The 18941-nt window shown below is 41.6% G+C and overlaps 1 protein-coding gene across 3 annotated transcripts in view; it reads left to right on the forward strand.

Moving 5' to 3' along the window:
• The window catches only part of PTPN14 (protein tyrosine phosphatase non-receptor type 14), a 192844-nt gene that overhangs the window by 66930 nt on the left and 106973 nt on the right, over positions 1-18941 (forward strand). Inside the window, exon 1 of one of the 3 annotated variants that reach the window (XM_081824801.1) lies at positions 9906-11313. The exons of 1 other annotated variant lie outside the window; for it this stretch is intronic. The gene's annotated coding sequence lies outside the window, so the exon portion shown is untranslated. Of the gene's footprint in view, positions 1-9905; positions 11314-18941 lie in introns of those variants that run through there. One more of the 3 variants, XM_081824799.1, reaches the window with a different exon arrangement.

Consider the following 18941-nt stretch of genomic DNA (forward strand, 5'->3'; position numbering starts at 1 on the left):
AAGACTCCACCCCCAAATTACTAGAACTCATACAGCAGTTCAGTAATGTGGCAGGATACAAAATCAATGCCAGAAATCAGTTGCTTTCTTATACACTAGCAACGCAACTGTAGAAAGAGAAATTAGAGAAACGATTCCATTTACAATAGCACCAAAAACCATAAGATAACCTCGGAATAAACCTAACCACAGAGGTAAAGGATCTATACTCTAGGAACTACAGAACACTCATGAAAGAAATTGAAAAGAGCAGATCTTAAAGGACCTTCCTCATACTACTGTATTTAATCTTTAGGACTGCCTTAGCCACAGCGTCGACTGGGGAAAATTCTGATGCCTTTGAATGCCGTGGTGGGAGGGTAGACTGAATTTCATATTTGGAGAAGGGGCAGCAAGCTCATTTGGATGAAATGCATTTCAACATAGCAGAGAGGTCAAGAGCCTGTTCTGAGGTCTGTGCTCATTATAGGGACATTTGTAAGGAGAAAAAGGCAATAATATTACTTTGTGTCAGTTTTGCCAAAAACTTTCTTAAACACAGCTGTTAAACCTCTTTCCAGAGAATGCCACTTGCCCTCTGATTCTCAAGAATTCATCCTCCTTAGTTTATGAGCTTCTGAAGACAAGAACCGTATTGTACTCTTTGTGTCTACACTGATACCTGCTAATTGCTCGGAAGAAATGGGTTGAGTGAGTGCAAGTTGGTGGTATTCCTTAATGTTCTGGTATTTGATAGTTCAAGGAAGGCAGATGTCGTTAAGAAGAAAGAGAAGGCTTGTGCCAGTGCGTTATTCGGTGATTTTTATATGCTCAGCGATAATCCCGCCCTGCTTAATTTCAGTTCCTTGGTGCGCCTGTGTGGATGGTTGCTTTAAGACAGTTAACGTGTCTTATGGTAGGTGAGCTCTGTGAGGACAACACAGCTGTGTCTCTTCTAAAATAGTTTTATCCCTACTGTCTAGCCTAGTGCCTGGCATGGAGTAGGTCCTTGATAAATATTTGCAGTAATGAATTTCTTTTAAAAATGTGGGTTAGGTCATTGTCCTGAAATATAATCTTAATCTAACAAGGGAAAACACATTTGACTTTCAGTTACTTTTCTTGGCTCCTGAGTAGGAGGATTGCCTGTGGTCAGTACAAAATTCAAGTTTGGGTGGAAATGCTCTTCTGTTTAAAAGGTTGGCTTATATGCCAGATGGTGTATCCAGGGCTTTTTGTTTCCTCCACTTGTGTCCTTCATTAGCAGTCCTATTGTAAGGGCAAGGTCTTTGTGCTGTGTGGGTACAGTGCTTTAGGGCGTGGACTTTAGGTCCCAGCTCTGTTCCGATTCCCTTTGCTCTTGTTACCATGACAGGATTATGGGAGGTGCGGCGGCAGACCAGGGAAGCCATCCAGTAATGCCTTCCCCCCGACTCTCTCTCAGATGCATCCATTTCTGTGGCCTAAAGATCCTACTGGCAGTATCTGCCTCCCCTTCTGGAGCCTCCCTCCACCCCGCCGGCTTAGGTTTAAGTCACTGTGAGCATGTTATCTTGCGACAAGATGCTTTCAGAGCTTTTCATACGTTATTTGCAATGCATAGGTTGATTAAGCTCTTTTCCCTTGTTGCTGTTATAATTGGATTTAAGAATATTTGATTCACTTTCCTTAATTCATGTCTGGCTAGTTTTTGAGACTTTCAGTAAGCTGTTCCCTGCCTCCTTCCTTTCCTTTCCTTTCCTTTCTCTACTCATATGTGAACTATCCACAAATCAGTGACTTTACTTGAATTTGTTTTCATACTGGAATTGGCTTGCGAGGAGCATGTGCGGTGCAGTTTGTGTTCACATCTGCACTTACCCATGATATTTTCTATTTAAAAAGCATATCTTTTTTTCCCCTGGTATTCTTTTAATTTTTTTAAAATTTCAGCTTTATTGGAGTATATATAAGTGCATATAAAATTGTAAGATATTTAAAGTGAATGCCGTGATTTGCAATACATATATATTGTGAAAAGATTCACACACACACACACACCGTCCCCAATCTAGTTAATCAACACATTTATCACCTCCCATGTTTATCTGGTATTTATTATTCTGTTGGTACAATGAAAAGATGCTTTGGGGAATTTGACCAAAGTGTACAAACTAATACAAATAGGTAGAAGGTTGGTGCCTCTGGGTGACAGTGGGTCAGCTTTTCTAGATTTCCTGAGAGGTGCCAAAGTTAAAGCTTGGGCTGTGCCAGTTTGTCATGTAAATATCTAAGACCTTTCCCACATTTTGGTTTATTTTTTTTAACACTACAATATCAAGATTGGCCTCTGTTCACTTTTGGGAGGAATGTGAGGATCCATGGGAGGTGGTTTTTGTTTTTGAAACAGAGGAACAAAATGGGAAATGCCAGGCATATGTCTAGAGCACACTGGGCTCCTGTGGGTGAAGACTCGAGCCTCCCTCTCCACTCCTTCTAATCTCAATTCTTGCTTTTTCTTCTGACCCTGGGGTCATCTAGCAACTTCTTCCCATTGTCCTAACCCTAGGTGCTCCAAGAGTCTGTTTTTCTAATGTGGTTAACTAGTTGTATACAACACTGTCAGTAGGTCACGAGCTCTAAGTTAGATTTCCATCGGCAGAGATTGACTTCCCTGTAACCCTCCAGACTCTGTAGAAAAGTCCTAATAAAGCCTCCTTTCAGATATTATGGAAGAGGGGAGACTACATAGTCTGAGCCTGTGAATTCCATCGCTAGCTAGTATGTTTCTTAGGTGAGTTAAACTCTGTAAGCTTCAGTTGGCTCATCTGCAGAATGGGTATAATGCCTACCACACGGTTGATGATGTGAGTACTAGAATATACAGAGTTTAGTATGGAGGAGATGCTCCAGAAATGGTAACTATAATTTCAAAAAAAAAAAAATCAAGATCCAGAATTTTGATTTTAATACAAAAATGTGTTCAAGAAAGAAAACCCAATCTAAACACCACACTTGGCTAAGCTGTAAACATGACTTGCATATTTATACTGAACAGAAAGCACTGAACTGAATCTAACCAGAGTATTAGTGAGACGATTCTAAAATCTTTTCACAATATGTAACACAAAATATAATTAATATATACAATATACATGGATTTAAATTAAATTCCTTTGAAGCCAACACTAGAGCCATAGTCATTGAAGTAATAGTCATTATGTATAATATATAAAATATGTATAATTCATATATACAGTATATGAATCTTTTCACAGTATATATGTATTTCAAATCATGGCATTCACTTTATCTTAGAATTTTATATGCAGTTATACTCCAGTAAAGCTGAAAATTAAAAAAAATTTTAAAAGAAACATACTAGGACAGTTTTGATTTAATTAAATTTAAATTCCAAATTTTTGAATTTCTGATAAAATTAGGGCATGGCTTTGGCCATGAACATTTAGTGATAAATGACCATAACATCGACCCTCTCAGTAATACCGCTTTTAATGGTTCAGCGTCTGTGGATGTCTGTGCTCAGGGGATCACCGCATACATATAAAAAGGCTGGGTGTCTTCAGCCCCGCTCTTCATGGGTTTAGGCTCAGTACAAAAGCTGTCTGTGCTTGCGTTGAGATTAACCTTCTGTATTATTTGGGTGGTGGAGGTGAGGAGTTGGAGGGCTAGGTCAGTTCTCTTTAGGTCCACTTCTCCCAGCTCAGTGTCCACTGGCCCTTTTTTATTCATCTGTTCTGGTCTAATGAGGACTTACTTCTGGCAGTTATCATAGACTTCCTGAAGTTGGGTGGGATGCTTCTCCTGTCCTTGCTGAAAGAATTCCAAAGGCTGACTGCAGGACATTCGAAGGAGACTTTCCTTGCTAGAGGAACATCCCTCTTTGCTCAGTCTGGGAGGCTTCATGATGCCTTTTGTTTTGTGGCAGACTCCTGGGAGAGACACAAGGCCCACTTATCAGGGCTCAGTATGAGAACTATAAAACCTGTGAAGTGCTCCATAGTGTTAGCCAGGATGATGGTGGTGGCAGCAGCAAGGAAGGACCTTAGCTCATTTTCACCCCATCTTCCTTGCCACCATCATTCCAGAATCGTCGCACTAATACTCTGGTTAGATTCAGTTCAGTGCTTTCTGTTCAGTATAAATATGCAAGTCATGTTTACAGCTTAGCCAAGTGTGGTGTTTAGATTGGGTTTTCTTTCTTGGACACATTTTTGTTTTTTTCTTGAGTTTGCAAATGCTTCACCTTTGCATTTGCTTGGTTTTCTTGAAACATCTGACTCAATCTTCCCACACACCTCCAACTGCTTTAAGGAACTCTTACACAACTTTCCCCGTGAGCCGGTCTTGTTAGGATATTTCACCCTGCTCCCCTCTTTCTTTCCTCCTGGAGCCCTCTGACTTCCTGTGCCATCTGGACTGGGAACAGTAACACGCCCTTATAAAGACATTCAAACAATTCCCCTACTTTCAAATCCTTCCCTACTCACAGCCTACACACTTCACAAAACAAACCTCAACACCTGGTACCTTGTGCCTCTCAAAGTTAAGCTTCCAGAAGCCCCATCTAGCTTACTCTCCCAGGTTTTTCCCTTCTGTATTTGTATTTTTTTTTTTGGTGTGGGGTTTCTGAAACCCCCCTTGCTTCATCAGACCTAGAGCTTGTATCGTTTGTGTTGTGTTCCCCTCCATGATTTGAAGTGATTTTTCAAAGGGGGGAACATCTTTGTTTTGCCACTTAAACCCTGTTGTCTCCCAACTTCTAGCTTTAACTTTCTAATTATTGATGGGATTCAAGTAACCGGACGGAGCAAGGAATTAAGCGTAGATATTCCAGACCCACTTCATACTTTTTTTCCTTTGTCACATTCTTCTTCATTATCTGACACAAATGAGATCATGGTAGGGGCGCCTGGGGTGGCTCAGTCGGTTAAGTGTCTGCCTTCGGCTCAGGTCATGATCCCAGGGTCCTGGGATCGAGCCCGGCATCGGGCTCCCTGCTCAGTGGGAAAGCCTGCTTCTCCCTCTCCCACTCTCCCTGCTTGTCTTCCCTCTCTCACTGTGTCTCTCCCTGCCAAATAAATAAATAAAATCTTCAAAACACAAAACAAAACAAAAAACAAATGAGAGCATGGTTAGATTTTCTTTTGGTGTCTTCTCTAGTGAGCGATCTTTTTGTTCAAGTGGAAATTTCATGGGCAAATCCAACATGTGTGCTCTGTGTTTTCTGAAATAAGCCCATCCCCATGAGTTAGGTTGTAAAGATAAACTTGCCTCATTTTAGGTCTGCAATGAAGAGAAAACAAGAAGGATTTAGAGTGACTAGGGAACCACAGAGATGATTACAGGGCAATGAACTAGTACCTCAAAAGAGAAGACAAGCAAGGTAGGAATATTTATGTCAGAGAACCTGAGGCAATGTCATAATAAGAGTGTTAAATATATGAAAGTGTGATATGGAGAGGATGGTTCCCAGTTGCCCTTTTCAGGATGAAAGACTTCAAGGAGGAAATAGATAAAATTATCACTAGAGATATCAGTATATTTTACAAAAAAGATATTTCAATATGATTGAAAGATTGTTACTGGAATGAGCCATCAAAGTATGGCCATCTTGAGTAATTTTGCTTTTTTTTTTTTTAAGGTTTATTTATTTGAGAGAGAGAGAGGGAGTGAGAGAGAGCATGAGCAGGGTGAAGGGCAGAGGGAGAAGCAGACTCCCCACTGAGCAGGGAGCCCAGTGGGGGACTCGATCCCAGGACTCCAGGATCATGACCTGAGCCGAAGGCAGACACTTAACCAATGGAGCCACCCAGGTGCCCCTGGCTTTTTTTTTTTTTTTTTTTTAAGATTTTATTTATTTTCATGGGAGGCAGAGAAAGGCAGAGGGAGAAGCAGCAAGCTCCCCGCGGAGCAGGGAGCCCGGTGCAGGGCTCCATCCCAGGAGTCTGGGAGCATGACTGAGCCACCCAGGTGCCCTGAAAAATTTTGCTTTAATGTAGTTTTTTTTATTTAAATGTAGATTTTATTTATTTGAGAGCGCGTGTGCATGTGAGTGGGGGGAGGGGCAGAGACAGAATCTCAAGCGGACTCTGCTGAGTATGGGGCCCAACACAGGGCTTCATTTCACAACCCATGAGATCATGAGCCGAAACCAAGAGTCAGATACTCAATCGACTGAGCCACCCAAGTGCCCCACTTTGTGTTTCTAAAAGTTCTTAGTATAGAAGGGATTCCCCACCATTACATTTTTTTTTTTCCCCAATTAGTTCATTCTCCCTTGAGAGGGTCCACGCACAGGTAGTAGAATGACATCTTCACTCGTTACTACTTGCCTGTTTTAGTTGCTAGATCAGAATCCTTGTTTACCAGTCTGACTTTCATGCAGCAGGTGCTCCTGAGGACCAGTCACGATGCTCCAGTGTTGGCTTCAGTGAAACAATGTAAAGAAATCGAATGTACTAGTCCGATGAATAGAATAGTTTAATTTTTATACTTGCCTTGTGCTGAATTTGTTTGGGGCTCCCCCATTGCTCTTGCTTCAAATACTGCATTTATATAGAATAAAATGAGCTTTGACATAACCTTCAGTCAAAATCTCTCCACACTGGCTGCTCTTCTTTTTTCTGCCTTTGCCATCTGCCCTTCTACCTTTTGTAGATTATCCTGAACCAGAGAGCAGTCTCCAGGGTGTTGGTGTGCATTTTCATCCACTCCTTGTTTCTTGCTCATCCTTGCCTGTGTCTGGGCTCCTCTCTTCCCAGCTGCCTGTGTGCTGCTGCTGTTTTTATCCTTACCTAGCATTTCCTACAACTTGGTAGGCAGAGAGGGTGTTTTTACTTGTTCTCTGGGATTTCCCACAATCAGTAGTCTGTGCTGAGTGAATAATAGTTTTTGAGGAAATGATATATAAATATAAGGAAGTACAGTCATTTGATGTGCAGGCCAAGTAAGCTCCCTAGTTACCACTTGATGGAGGACACCACATTGTATTTCTTAAAAGCTCTCAGAGCTGCTTCTGAAGTTGTGGTACTGGGACAAAGCGCTGTAGCTATCAGTGAAGGGATCCTATTTATTGCAGGCTGGATTTGGGGAGACATTCTGCTACCCAGACCTGCTCTCACCTTAGGACTTTGATCTATCCTTTTTGGATTGAAATTTTCCTTTACGAAAGCTTCTCTGACTTGCTGAGGAGCCATGCTTAAGGTAACCCAGTAAGAGAAAAAAAAAGCTGTTACCTGATCTGGGTGCTTTTGACTCCCAAGTTTGATTCCTTTCTGTTCTCCGTTATGCAGCTTTTCATTGAAGCACTTGAGAAAACACATTATTTCAATCATTTTACAGGTAAAGAAATGGAAATTGTGGCAGTTTATCATAGCTTCTGCATTTGACAGACCTTTGGGAATCAGTTTGGGAGTATGCAGTAAGACGCTTGTAAAAACATATAGCTTTTGGCTTGGTAACTAACTCTCTTCCTTAAGAATCTACCCTGGGTGGCTCAGATGGTTACTCATCTGTCTGCCTTCGACTCAGGTCGTGACCCCAGGGTCCTGGGATCCGGCCCTGTGAGTCAGGGGTCCTGGGATCAAGCCTGGCTTCAGGCTTCATTGCTCAATGGGGAGTCTGCTTCTCCCTCTGTCCCTCCCCCTTTAAGATTAATAAAATCTTAAAAAAAAAAAAAAAAAAAAACTACCCTAAAGAAAGAATCAGAGGTATAGGCAAATCATTTTGAACAATCACAAAAAAAAATCAGAACCAACCCAACATTTCAACAATAAATAAATGTTGATCTTTACTTTGGAATATTATATAACAGTTTAAACTTGTTTTTGAACAACTTTCAGTAAGTTTTACTTATTGAACTTAATTTCAGTAAGTTTTTCAGAAACAATAATAAGGGAAAATAATAAGTAGTAATCAGAAAGACTGAAAGATATCAGACAGTGTGGTACCGTCCGAACTATGTCAACAAACTTAAAATATACTTAATTAAAGGAATGGGATAAAGTATGCAAAAGTTTGAAATTGATCCTGTTTGGGTGGTGACATTTTGGGTGATTTTGTTTTTCCCCTCATAGTTTTCTATAATTTTCATTTTTTTATAATGAATTTATAATCAGGAAGGATTAAAGATGATTAAAAATTTTAAAGTAGAAAAAGAATGGCCTGTCTAGGCCTAATAATTCAAAAGAAGGAAAACTCATGGAAGTCCCAGGATTTAAGTGGTTTTAATTCCAATTTTAAAAAGGAATGTTTGATCCCAAGTGATTTTTTTTTTTTAATTTTGCTTTTGCTCTTCATCAAGGTATGATTTATATGTGCTAAAGGCCACGTGGTTAATGAGATTGTGTTCTAAATATTGTTATTTGTGAAGGGGGCATATATGGTCAAGGTGCATCTTGCTGTACGTATAATCTAATTGTGAAGACTGAGCTTTGGAACTTTGGCCAGGTTATGTAGTCCCAGCTTCCTTGTCTGTAAACTGGGATTGTGAGGGTCAGATGATACAGTGCCTATAAACGTCTAGCTCAATTCTGGCACATGGTAATCACGCCGATGATATTCTAGCTCACATGGTAAATGAAGGCTGATAGAATAGTACTCCTGAAGGAAGACTTCTCCCCAATTTTTTTATATCTAGCATTTAGGAGCGGTATTATTTATTTATTTATATTTTTATTTTTAAAGATTTTATTTATTTGAAAGAGAGAGAGAAGGAGAGCATGCATGCGCATGCATAAGGGGAGGGAGGGACAGAGGCAGAGGGAGAGGCGGACTCCCCGCTGAGCAGGGAGCTGGACTCCACTGGACTCAGGGCTTGAGACCAGGCCCTGACCCAAAGGCAGACACTTTATCTGCTGAGCCACCTGGGCGCCCCAGGAGAGGCAGTATTTAACATATGGGTTTTTTGGTTTAACACAACATTAATACTCCAAAGATTGAATAAAGACAAAGTAGATGTTCTGTTTCCCCTTTTATCCTTCGAAGATGGACATGTTCCACACCTTTCTCCAAGCTTGTGTAAGCATAAACACATACATGATGACTAGCTTTGCTTTGATTTTTGCCTTATGTATTATCCTGCAACTTTTGCAACCAGCCAGTAGGTACAGAATTTTTAATAGGTGTTGCTCTGAGTTCATAGATTCAGAGTTAACTAATTTTTGATACCTGCATAATACCCTAAATAATGTGGCAATGCCAGAGTTAATTTGGTCATAACTCTACAGATAGGTTGTTTTTAGTTCCCCACCTTTTACTACAGACGATGTTTACTGCACCATCCTTCTACATAATCCTTAAGATTCATTGCTTTTATTTCCCCAAAGTAGCATTGCTGAGTTAGAGTATGCGTTAATTATAGTGCGGAGGGATGTGGGGTTCTAAAAGCTGTAGAAAGCATTGTTGGTTCCTGGCCTTGCACAATCTAGTTGAAGAATAGATATGCATTTATTTTCCCAGGGATGTTTTTGCTGATGTACAAAGATTTCCATAGACAGGGTTTATTTCCAGGGAGATTTGAAATCCTTAACATTCTGAAACATAGGTATAAATCAGGAGAGCAAAGGGAGCCTCATGAAGTAGGTTTACTCTGTGTCGTGTTTGCTGTATTTATCAGATATGAATTTGTTAGAAATCATACATGTTTAAGTTTCTCAGTTTTTAAGAGCTAAGAGTCCAACTTGAGAACTGAAGTCCTTGAGATTTGCCCTCCTGTTCCTTCCTGTGCCTACACCTTCCAGGGCTGCAGACGTCCCCCACCCAGGGGGAGAGCCATCCCGCAGGTAGCATCTTGTCTGTAGCGGCCCGGGCTTGCTCAACACTGATGCATGCAGCTGAGCATATCTTCAGTTTTGAGGTCACTAATGGTAACAGGAATGTTCGTATGGTAACAGGAATGTTCGTATGCTAACAAATTGTTTTTATAATAGCAAAGTTACTGTGCTAGAAACAGGTGCCTTTTCTTTGTACTGTCCCTGAGAGCTGCTTAGTACGACATACATTTTTCCAAGTACCCACTTAGGTTGTGTGTGTGTGTGTATGTGTGTGAGATAGGCAGGGGACAGAAGAAAGGACGATTATGATGGGCTTCCTGTGCGTGTGTGTGCATGTGCACATGTTGTCTACCTATTATGTAGATGCCAACCTGTAGCATGACCATCTCTGTTTAGAAGCTTTGTTTTTTCCCATTAGTAATTAACATTTGGTTACGTCAGTTGGGATTATGCAACTCTGAGCAGCTGACACTAGTTCATACCTGTTTCCATTCTTTCTCCCCTCTGATTCAGTTTCTTGGCTCTGGAGAAGTGAATTGCATTTTAACACTTTAGACCCTGCTTGCTTGTATTCCTGACTCACTGAAGTGGTCACCGCATCTGAAACCCACTGAGCAGCCTGTCATGGTTTCCAGTCTGTGAGACCTGTAGTTGCTTGTTTTGCATTCACGTTTTGTCTCCTTGTGAGACATCGCCTCACTTTTAAAAATTCGATAACCATTGGCTTGTTGGAAAGCAGTTCTTACCCTTGTGACACTTGGCAGTCTGGTTTCCTTGGGCTTCCTGCAGTATTCAGTGACAGGAACAGTAAGGACAGTGACTGCGGACGAACGAACAGTGCTCACTGTGTGCCAGGCACCGTGCCAGCACTTGATATATTACTAACGGGTGTAATCCAGCAGCTCTGGCTGGTGGGCATTGTTACCACCCCATAGTACAAATGTAGAAAGTGCGGCAGCCTCGGAGCTATGCTTCCACAGCCTGTAGGTGGCTGATGCAGGGAAATCACTCCACATCTGGGCGAGGTTCACTGGTGGGGCTCGAGAAACCAAGGAACGGGGCGATGTACCCAGGGAAGCTGGGCGCTGCATGCACCGACCCACTTGGAGAGAGAGTTGGCAGAGAGGCGGGGCTGCTGCTGATGTTTGGATAGGAAGTGACATGGGTGAGTCCTCCCATCCGAAAGCCCTGGCCATGTGAGGGGGAAGTTGAGGGAACTCAGGCATGGGCAGGAAGGAAACAGGAGAGGGAGGTGTGGAAAACTTTGCTAACAAGGGAGGTCACTGGTAACAGCCTCTCACGGAGAGTCCCTCTCTTGATCAGTTTTGTCCCTTCAGGGTGCACATCCTGGAGGAGGCTGAAGCAAGCTGGAGGTACGTTTACCTTCAGCGAGTTTCTTTTGTTTTGATGAGTGAGTCATATGAACAGGCTGGAAAACCTCTTCGGTTGCTCTTGTGATTGTGTTTTTCAAATTGGTTTTTGAAGAGGTCGTATGTGATGGGCCAGGATTACCCCTCTCTGCAGCACAGACTGGAACCGTAGAAGGGAGGTTGTCTAGGTAAGAGGCACCGGGTTGGGGGGTGGAGGTATGGGATGCTGTGACGGGGCAGGACCCTGATTCTGCTGCCTTGCCCTCTGCATAGAACCTCCTAGGGCTCAGGATACATTTCCGCCATATCTGAATAGAGTCCACTCTGGGTGAGCAAAGATAGACTGCAGATTGCATGGTGAAGCCTTCCTTACAGAATGTGGTTGTTTGCTCTTGTCATGGTTATTTTTATATCACCAGGTCGTTTTCTACCCCCTTTCTGGGCATTTTTAGCATGGTTTTAGCACTGAGTAAGAGCACAGGGTAACACAGTGTCATTAGTAACTGTGTGATCTTGGGCAGGGTCTTAACCTCTCCTGCCTTGGTGCCCTAGTCTTAAAATGGGGGCATTAGGAATAGCCATTTCATAGGGCCATTGGAGATAATGCTTATTAGCAGAATGCCTCCGTCATTGTATCTGCTTTAAAAATGGAAGTGCCCATTATTGCCTTCTTAGTGTTCTGACACTTGCAGGACTCTCCCATTCTGCTTCCTATCTATGATTAGCTGTGACCTTCTAGGACACACATCACCCTGGGTGTAGACACTGACTGCGAAAAGAACTGGATTTGGAGAGTTGCGGATTCTACAGTCTCTCAAAGAAGGGTGGAGTCTCTTAGGACAAAGCATTCCTGGCATGAATAGACAGAGAAAGCTCATCAGAGGAGTAAGTGAGAGTCAGGTGTTCTGATAGAGTTCATTAAAAGCAAGTTGCACAGGAAGAGTCCCTTATTCTCTGCCTGATTGTTCTTTGCATTTTATTCAACTTGTCAGCTTTACCTACAAAAGGAATTTTTCTTGCCTTCTTTTAAAAATGGAATGCAAAATGATTACTGTCAATTTGATGTGGTTAAATGCAAGCTTTTTTGGAAGGGCAAGAGGGGTTTGCATGGAGAAGAATTCTGACCCCTTTTTTCTGTGACATACTCCCGCAAAGTGGGCACTATTTTCTATTTTGCCAGATTACTTTATTAAGTGCCGTTTAAGAAATACTTCTTTATTAAAAAACAACAACAATAACAAAAAACACCCCCTAACTTTTAATATGGAAAATTTCAAGCACATACAAAATTGTAGGGAATGGTATGAGCCCTGACATCCCTGTCTGCTACCTACAACAACTGCAGCTCTCATGGCCAATATCGCTTTATCTGTACCCCCACACAACGCCCCCACCCCGTTTGTTTGTTTTGAGAGAGAGAGACCATGGGCATAGGGTGGGGGGGGGCAGCGGCGGGGCAGAGGCAGAGAATCTTAAGCAGCACACTCAGCCCAGAGCCCAACATGGGGCTCGATCTCACCACCCTGAGATCTTGACCTGAGCCAAAATCACGAGTCAGATGCTTAACCGACTGAGGCACCCTGGCGTGCACCCCCCCACCCTGTTATTTTTAAGCAAATTCCCGATAAGATATTATTTTATCTGTAAATATTCAAGATGTGCTTTGAATGCCTTAAAAGTTTGAGTAAAGTCAAAAATGAACACTTTCATGTTTTGAGATCCTTCCTGTGGGAAGATCATGTCTCTCTAGAGACCTAAGGGCAGTGATCCTCAGAGGGAATGGGGAAATGATCTTTGTCAATGATGACTTGGGGGCTTTTTCAAACTCCTTGTCTCCCCAGGCTTTGCTCCCTCCCTACCACCCCCTCCCACATACAGTTGAAAATGTAGCCTTTGATTCTTCATAGAACTGGTTTGCTTTGAGTGTTAGAGCAGGAATAATCAATAGAGAACCACTGCTTGGGGGAAAAAGTGATTCCAGAAGCTTTACTACTCAACCAATTTTTTTGTTGTTGTTGTTATTTTTAACCACCATGCATGGGACTGTTTACAAGTATATTTGTTTACTGCCATCTTAACCAAAGTATGCTGGATGTTAGTCAGTCGTCCCTATTTACTACAGGGTGCTTTCAACACAGTTTTCCATGCTATGGAATGCTTATTTTTATAGTTTACCTCCCTCATTGCCATTTTATTCCCTGCCAACATACTTTATCTCTTTTAAATCTGCTAAGGGCTAAGAAGCAAGGTTTGTGAAGGTATATCAAGTTAGAGTAAATGAAGTGTGAGGGTGGTTTTTTGTTTGTTTCTTGAGCAAAGTGTATGTTGTTGGAATTAAGGACTTTGTGATATTTGATAGCTTCGAGGACGTTTTGGCTCCATTTCCTGGTTTTCGGCGCTATTCCGCGTGCATGTAGTTGGCATGCAGCCCTCTTTCGTGGAGGTCAGGTACCACTGTAGTGGGTCCTAGAGCAGGAATCATTCTAACCTCAGATACAGCTCCAAATACAGAAATGTAGACACATTTCTCTACCTCCCACCACTGGATGTTTGCAAGTGAGTTAGCTGGAGGGAGAGGAAGGAATTTAAAAATGTGACCATTCTTGCTTTTGTTCTAGTTATTTAGCAGCTAACAGTTAGGGGCTTGTGCTTTAAACCTTGCACCACATTTTACTTGGCTTCAAATAATTCGATATATGGCTATAATTTGGGTATTCTATAGTACTAAAATTTATAGAAGAAACCGACAGTGATTTTTTTTTTCACCGAACAGAACTACGTTCCTCTCTGCTCTTCTTCAAGGGGGAATCAGAGAAGGCATTTTCCATAGTCTTTTTTGCCCCATGCCCTCCTAACCCTTTTTAAAAGTCTCCTTAGAAAAATGACATAGTACTTTTCAAAACTGAGCTGTGCCTCATGCAGGTTTATACACAGGATGGACTAATTGCATCATTTTTTCCTTTCTCACACCCAGACCAGGGTTACATAGTTCTGTGAGGTATGCTTGGGAGTTGTAATAATGTGGAATGCTGGAAAAATTCCAGAGACTGTTAGTAAATACAGAATGCAGCTAAACAGCAGTTAGCTTTTGTTCGTGATTTCAGAATTCACCCTTAGGAAAAAAGCAAGGCAAGTATACATAATATAGCGTAGGAAATAAAAGGATGACAGTGTTTAAGATTTGGATTTTAATTTCTGTCTTTCCCCTGAAGACTGTGCAGGTAATTCAGGACAGAGGATTAAGCTGTATTTGGTTGGTATTCTGAAAGGTCTCTCCACTTCTTACCCATCATGTTTAAAATTTTTTAGATCAGCCAACTGACTTTCTATATTATGAGAAAGCTGGCTTTGCTTTGTGTTTTCAACTTGGCAGGTGTTTTGTTGATATGTTTGGAGGGGGGAAAGAAAGTAGAAGGTAAATCCACAACTGATAGTTAAAAGATGGAAACGTATATATTAGATCTTTTTGGAAGCTGATTGGTCAGGAATGAGTTTTAGAAGTGACTTTGAAGCTTTTCTGTATGTTCTCTCCTACTGTAGCCTATTCTATAGAAGGCCTTTAAAGTGTAGTGTTTACAGAGCAAATGTCCCTACAAATTGCTTTCGGCAATCATGGGCACATTGGATTATCACATGAGTAATTCCATTGTAGTTTTTGCAAAGAAATTCCATGGGATGTGGCATCTCTCTGGTCTCTGAGACCACCCCCAGTCTAAGACACATCAAGGGCTGGAAAAGGCAAACTTGGGTGGTGGGAATGTTCTTTTAGAAATCTGGGTTCAATTTTTTTTTCCCCTCAAAGAGCACCAGTGAGCTGAGTAACTTCTCAACCCTCTTCTCCACAGTTTAGCCTCTTTTAAGGCCCCGAAAGTCAGACCTATCTCAGGCTCCAAATTCCTCAGGTGTCACTTGAGGTCATCTGGAGGCCCCTGCCCTAGCTTGGCCTCAAAAACAACTATTTCAGGATTCATTCTTTCATCATAATGACAAATATTTAGTTAGCTTTCTGCCATGTCCAAAGGAGACTACAAATCTGAATCTGACACAGATCCTTCCCTTCAAAATTTTCTTTGGGGAGCTAAGACACATCCAGGGGTTTCTCTGGGGTGAGGGAGACTGTGATGTCAGCTCTAGAGACACAGCTATGTGGATTATAAAACCAACAGCAATTTGGAATCATTTTCCACTGAAAAAAAGTACAATTGTTTAACACAAGACAATATACATGTTATTGACGAAGATAAGAAAAAGGCCACAGCCTTCTTACCCTCTTAGGATGGGCTCTTTATGGGAGCATTTCTTCTAATGATGGACTCCTTTTTGCTCCAGGTGTCAGTGTTTGGGGGATTACAAGGTGGAGTGCTAGGAGAGTACATGGTTCAAGTTTTATACTTGGTCAGTTTCCCTGTGGACTTGTCATACCTTCGTGTTCAACTCCTGTGTTGTTTGCTTTTTTTTTTTTAATGTAGGTGGTAGGGTACTCAAGCCCTTCTTTTCACAGCTGCTGTGCTATCTTTGAGCAAACCTGGCTTCCTGTATGAGGGGGAAGGGGACATGTGTACACCCACAGAAGCATTTTCTCATTGGCTTCTCACAAACCGGTGGGGTGGGTAATATCCTCCGTAAACTGAGGCTGGGAGAGGTTAAGTCACTTGGCGTTCACCCAGGCCGGTTCTTGCAGGAAGGTTTGCACATGTTCCGTTTGTTTCCCGAGTAAATTTTGGTCCTTGGAGAGGACCTCCCTGCTCCATTGCACCTCCCACCTTCTGTCATGTGGGTGTCCTTCCTCCGGGCAGCCTTCAACATGCACTTGTCAGTTACTTCACAGACCCAGAGACCCCCGCAAGCTGCCGGAGAGGTCAAAGAGTTGGTGGCACTTTCCTTGCGATTTTATTTTTTTCACATTTGCTTCTTATTCCCAGCGACTCTCATCACTAAAGGGCTAGGGTCTAACTCTTATCCAATGCTACTTTTCTCACTAAGGTACATCTTTGAAAAAGAGGATCAGCAGATGATGTTTTGAAGTTAGAATATGTTCCTCTTGGTCTTGAAAAAAAAATAAGCACTGTTGGTTTTACTGTCTATACTAACAATAACAACAAAGAGTCCCTTCCATGAATGGGTCTCAGCAACATTTGCAGCTTGGTATTATTTACTGGAGATGTTCCTGAAGAGTAGATAAAACTTTATCTTTTAAGTGACTTTATTTGTAAGGGAGCTTTCCATTAAAAAAACAAACAGACAAATCTTACAGTAAATAGAATGATGACCCCCTAATTTGATCTCTTGTCAGGAAAATCTAAAGCATCATAAACGTATGACCTTTTTAGGAGAATATGGCACTTAGTTCTAGGTTTTATAATGTTGTTCATGTGCTACAGTAAATATGGCCCCTGAGAGCCACATGGGCAAAGTAATTAGAGTGCCAAGAGCCAGACTATTTAACAGAGAGGACTTGCTTGTAATAGATTTCACATCCAGTCTACTGTCTGGTGGCGTATCTTAATCCTTGCTCCCTCTGGCTAGCAAGGACAAAGAGGAGGAATTAGGCTTAAAATACAGAGGGTGCTGGGTTCCATGTAATGAAGAACTCTGTGCCTGTTTAATAGTTAAAAGATGGACTCGTGATACATGTGCTATGGATTCTTTGAGAGCTAAACATGGCGGATAATTCATAGACTATTCAGATGGTAAAACAGAAAGGGATTAAGAGGTCCTCTTCTCAGGGGCGCCTGGGTGGCTCAGTCGTTAAGCGTCTGCCTTCGGCTCGGGTCATGATCCCAGAGTCCTGGGATCGAGCCCCGCATCAGGCTCCCTGCTCAGCGGGAGGCCTGCTTCTCCCTCTCCCACTCCCCTTGCTTGTGTTCCCTCTCTCGCTGTCTCTCTCTCTCTATCAAATAAATAAATAAAATCTTTAAAAAAAAAAAAAAGAGGTCCTCTTCTCAAACCCTATGGTTACAGTTGAGTGTCACATAGGTTATCTACTTGAAATCATTCAGGTGGAGCCCATCCTAGAGGTGAGGAGTGTCTTAAATGAGCTCCTGGAAGCCCTTCCCAGGGTTACAGCTCTGTGACTAAACAAGTTCTGGGTATAAATACCAGGAGCTTTTAATTTAGGTGAAAGATGTAGGTGTGAAAGATGGAGAAAATAGGTCTCTGGCTCTGGAGGAGTTTAGAGTCAAATGTGCTAATACTTTTAACACGAGTTTGATTGGTATGTTAAAATACGCAGAAATGATGTGGGAGTTCAGACAAAGAATACTTTGCTGGGAGGGATCAGAGAAATCTATTGAAAGAGGCAGCTGCATTTCAACCGAGCTGTGAGGGCTATGGCATTGAGGGTTGCCTTTTTTTTTAAATCTTTTGACTATGAACATTTTTAGGTATACAGAAAAGCTGAAAGAACAGTGCAGTGAATACCTGTACACCCAACCATCTAGATTCAACAACTCTTAATGTTCTGTCATATTTGTTCAACTCTGAATTCGTATATGTACGTATTGGGTTTTTTTTAGCCATTTGTGAGTAAATTACAGATATTACGACATTTTTACTCCTAGATGTATCCATTGGCATCTCCTGAAGCATTCTGTTAGATGAGCACAATTCCGCTATCAAAAATGGAAGAAAATTATCAGTAATACATTAATATCTAATTTCCATTCCCTATTTCAAATTTCCCTGTCTCATGTCTTTCATAGCTATTTTTTTAACCCTGGATTTGATTAAAGTTCACACATTGCATTTTGTTTTTAGAAGTCCTAAATCTCTTTTACTCGAGAGCCACCTTCCTCCCCCACTCCCTGTTCAATTTTTTTGTTTCATGACATTGACTTTTCAGACCAGTTTTCTTATAACTTTTTTCTTGATACCTTACCTGGCAAGTTTCTTACAGATTGAAGATTTAAATTGTTTTAAAACTCTTTAAAATAGTTTGGTATTTTCTAGGAGATATATTGCCAGATTGTCAGACGTTGCTTCTGACATACCATTTTTAGTAGCTAACATATTTAGAATATGCTAATCTTTATTTGCAAAAATAATATAAGGCGGGGCGCCTAGGTGGCTCAGTCATTAAGTGTCTGCCTTCCGCTCAGGTCATGATCCCAGGGTCCTGGGATGGAGCCCGGCATCCGGCTCCCTGCTCAGCGGGGAGCCTGCTTCTCCCTCTCCCACTCCCCCTGCTTGTGTTCACTCTCTCGCTGTGTCTCTCTCTGTCAAATAAATAAATAAAATCTTAAAAAAAAAATAAGAAATGTGTACAATATAGAGAGTTCGATATAATATCAGCTCTACCTAGCCCTGTTCATCCTTTTAGTGAACTTACATTCTTTCCCATTACTTTGCGTGTTTTCATTTATTATAAAAATTGCAATCATCTCTATTTTGTGTACATTTACTTTTTATTTCACTAACTGTGCATGATGGATGGCGTCCTATAGAATACACAGAAGGGATTGTTTTTAATAGTGGCTGGGATAAACGTATACCCAGCCAGCCACATTCTTTCATAGGTGTTTAAGGTGAGACACACCCAAATATAAAGTACCTGGCCCAGGATTAGAAATGTGGCTTCTGCCCACAGAGCAAATATTTATTATACGAGTGAAATCTTGGTGTCTTCTTGCCCTGTGCTTCAACAAGTGAGGGAATGAATGTGTGAGTAGTCAACTCTTAAGGGCTCTGTGTTTGAATTCGGGCTCTCTCTTTTTTGCTTTTTTGGGTGGGTCCCTACATCGTCTCTTCTGCAGATATCAGATCATCAGGTTGGCCTACCTTAGAGGTAAACACGACACTCTGCCAACACAGAGTGATT

This window comes from Leptonychotes weddellii, chromosome 6, assembly GCF_054177405.1.
Source record: "Leptonychotes weddellii isolate Sample4059 chromosome 6, ASM5417740v2, whole genome shotgun sequence".
NCBI lineage: Eukaryota > Metazoa > Chordata > Mammalia > Carnivora > Phocidae > Leptonychotes > Leptonychotes weddellii.